The sequence below is a fragment of the Bubalus kerabau genome, chromosome 17 (genome assembly GCF_029407905.1).
Source record: "Bubalus kerabau isolate K-KA32 ecotype Philippines breed swamp buffalo chromosome 17, PCC_UOA_SB_1v2, whole genome shotgun sequence".
Lineage (NCBI taxonomy): Eukaryota > Metazoa > Chordata > Mammalia > Artiodactyla > Bovidae > Bubalus > Bubalus kerabau.
This window is the reverse complement of record NC_073640.1, coordinates 64041812-64045880: the sequence shown is the minus strand read 5'-3', so window position 1 is coordinate 64045880 and position 4069 is coordinate 64041812.

Sequence of the window (4069 nt, the reverse complement as noted above, 5' to 3'; positions counted from 1 at the left end):
AAAACACAATGAGAGTTCACTGCAATATTGATGTAGCTTTATAATATCAACACACAAGTCATGATTATTACTTGACAATGTTGAAATGAAGACAGCTTCTGTGATAACCTGGAAATGTATTAGAAAGTCTTCCTGGAAGAGGTGTGGAATTAGTGTATACCATGCTTCCTAAGTGCTTCCTAGGCTTTGTCTGGTAAGCTGTAAAAGTCACAAATCTCATATCCTTATATCAAAAAATGAATATTGTTGACAATTTCCGTAAACTGGTCCATGCTGTTGCTGCCTCAGCATCTGTCTGGGCAGCAGGCAGCCTGCGGTTTCTTGAACTCACAAAAGCCAGTCCTGTGAGCACCTGGTCTAGATGACCAGCTTCCTTGAGATCAACAGTCTTGCTGAACTCCAGGGTCTACTTTACAAGCCCCCCTTCAATGACACCCTCACAGTGCTCACCGGATTTGTTGTATTGGTTTAAATGGGTTAATTCACACACACCCTAGGGATCCCAGAGCACCTCACCCAGCGTAACTTCTACAGGCTAAACTGCAAGAACTGGCGTTCTCTCTGCCTGATTCTAGCTTTGCCCTCTCTCTGAAATCCCTGCCCGAAATCCTCCCCTACAGAGAGGTCTTAGGTGTGGTGAGTGTGAGGCTTTGAGTTCAGGACTCCTGAACGTTGGTTTGGGAGAAGAAACATCAGAAAAAAGTGGGATTTGCTGATGACTCCATTAACGGCCACACTGTAGACCTGCAGATTGATAACTACTTGGAGTGGGGACCTGACCACCAGGGATTTGTATTCATTGAAATGGTTCAGAAAGAATCTTTACCCAAGTAGTTTCCATCTGGTTTTCCATCAGGATCACATGACCAGTGTCAGGAACTGACCTCACTGATGCCCTCCCAACAGAGTTCTAGGTTGGTCCTGTGGGAGCATCACTGTGGTGTCTAAGAAGTGCTCCAGGGCATTCTAAGCAGAGGCCCTGGTTAAGGAAGTGCCTCGTGATCCATCTGTGAGAGCTGAGCCCTGGCTTTCTCCACGGAGAGGCAACAGGTTGGTCTAGCTGGATTTGGACAGGGAAATGCAGTCAGCTCACATCATCTGTGTGAGGAGAATGTTAGGAGCTCTCTATGGGGAGAGAACAATCAAGAAATAAGTTCACAGGCTGGTCTCCAGGTAGGAATTGATTGTTCCTGAATCTCTCCTGAGACAGAGGACAGGAGAGGTCAGTCTTCTCAGCTTTTCAAGGCCCTTCTGTCTGTAGGAGCATTGGTTGCAGGTTAAAGAGCTATTGTGATGCCCTCAACGGTATTTTCTGAAACTTCAGAAGTGCGTTTGCAGCGTAATATCCCCAGAGAAGACAGAGCAGGAGGAAGAAGAGGAGGAAATGGCAATTTCTCAGGTAAATATCCTGTCCTGGGTCTGGGGCTGCATCTGCTTTTCCTCCTGAAATGCCCAAATGAGAATCTGCAAGCCTTTAGCTTTCTGCTCCTAGTTTTTCTTCCCGGGCATCTCATCATCTTATTTCTTCCCATTTCTTCTTATCATAGTGAAGACCAGCCCTTTAGACTTCCTTCTGTCCCAGAGCCTTTGCTCCATTGTCTGCATCCTCGCTTTCTGTGGAGCATAATGAATTCTCAACGTGAATCAGGGACTTTGAACTGTTGAAACTATTCTTTTTGTGAGAGATCAGCATGGGGAGTCACTCCTATCCTCACTCCCACTGGGATGTGGTTTGGTGTTGGGATTTTAGGGATGTTGCGAAATGCAGTGATGACTTAGCACCTGGGTGCAATATAGATATTTAAAACAGAGTTTGAGAATGCCATTATACAAAGAACCAACTCTCTTCTGTCCATGGGATTTTCCAGGCAAGAATTTTGCATTGGATTCCCATTTCCTCATCCCAGGGATTCTCTCCACCCCGAGACTGAAGCTGCATCTCCAGCATTGGCAGGCAGATTCTTTACCACTGAGCCAGCTGGGAAGCCCAGTGACTCAACTCAGAGGACCAGAGTTTTTCAGAAAATTTTCAGAAATAAAACTAGGAGATGCTGTCTTTTGCATTGCTGAGTCTTACTACTTAAATGCATTATTAGGATACTAAACAGGGGAAGTATATGTGAAATGAAATTTGCATAAAATTGACATTTTTAAATGTTAAATTCAAGTTATAATTTCATTGTTAATTCCAGAATGCCCAGGCAGTGATTGTGCATTTCATGTGATTCATTTACACCGTGACATCTGATGTCCACTGGTTCTGGTGACGTCACTCTGACATCATGAGACTATGAAGTTCATACTTCTCTCTCTCTTTAAACAAGGTTGTGGAAAAAAGGAATAAGGAATGTGTGGAAATGCTCATAGTTAATGGAGAAACTCCCCATCTTCTTGGTTTCTCTTTGCTTCTGAGAATGAACACTCATTGTGTTGATTATAGATAGTGGGTTTTCCGGGTAGACGAAATGATCAGTCAAGCCCAGGTGTGATGTTTCCAGAACACTCCAGGCTCAAATCACAGACACAGTCTTTTTACCACCTCCCAGTACTTCTACCCCATGACTCATGTTCACTGGTTTAAGTGTTTCTGTGAGATTCCCATGCTGTGAATTTGTTTTTTTCCACTTGACTTGAACAAGTGTCTTGGAAAGAAAAATGAGGGATGTGCCTAAACTATCACAATTAATGAAGTAACTTCCTGTCTTCTTACTTTCTTTCTGCTTTGGAAAATGAACACTCATGTGTGTTTAGCAGAGATGCTGGGTTTGGGGAGTGGTGGTTTTCATCCCAAGCCCAGGTCTGATCTTTTCCAGTACACTCCATGCTCACATCACAGAGTCTCTTCACAGTTTTGTATTTTCCAAAATGTTTACAAGAATCTTATTAGTCCTAATCTATGCTCAACTGTATTAAAATTTAAAATACAGCTCAGTGCAAGTAACGAATATCATCCTCTAACATTATGTACATTTTACTACATTCAAAATTACCTGAGTTTAGTGACATGAAAATGTCTCTCTCTTCCCCCTAATGAGCATATAGCCCCATTTGAGTGTATGTCTGTACCCCGTGGAGATGAGTTTGAGTAGGCTCCGGGAGTTGGTGATGGACCGGGAGGCCTGGCGTGCTGGTCATGGGATCACAAAGAGTGGGATACGACTGAGCAACTGAACTGAACTGTGTGTATGAAAATATTAACATGACTTGATCAATTTTTTCTTCTTCTTGTCTTTTTGCTTTGTTTTTCTGAAGAACTTCTGGGGAAGGGAATGATTACCCGTTCCAGTATTCCTGCTTGGGAATTTCTTGGACAGAGGAATCTGGCAAGATAGAGTCCATGGGGTCACTAAGAATGGGACAGACTGAGTGACTAAAGCTTTTCTTGCCTTTAGTATTCTTTTCAGTTACAGAAACTTCTATCAACTTTTCTTAGAGTTGTCACTGTGAATCTGTGTTTTATTAGTTAAAGTCTGAAGTACATAAACTGAAATAATGTTTAAGCTCTGCTATTTAATGGCTATTTGTTAAAATATGTGCCAAAAAGTACAAGAGCAACATTACTGATTTTTAGTTATTTCTCTTGCACTTTCAAGACTCTGATAAAAGCAATCAGAAAGATACAGAGCATATACTAAATAGTTAAAATGATTCTTTCTGGCAAGGTTGTGGTTACCCAAAGAGTGAAGAGCAGATAAAACCAAGGAGGGTCTTAGAATGCAGAAACTGAAAAACCAAACCCGTATTGTCTCATGTCTGGAAATTCTTTTCCAACCGGCACCCAGACCGTGACATTTTTGTGGCTTGTTCAGGGACTTGGAGTCTCTTGCCCCCCCACCCCCACCCCCACCCCACCCCCGCCCTCACTTCTCCTTTCTCACAGGGACCCTCATCCAAAAGGCAACTGCTCTGGAGGCAACTGAGGAATGCTGGCCAGGGTTACCCTCTGGTGTGTTCCAAACGCCCCACTGCTCACTGCGCCCAAAGTATCTGCGACTTGAATGGGTGAGGGTCTCTCCTTTCTTTTTTTTTTTTTTTTTTTTTTTGCAAATGAGGACTATGCCAACCAATA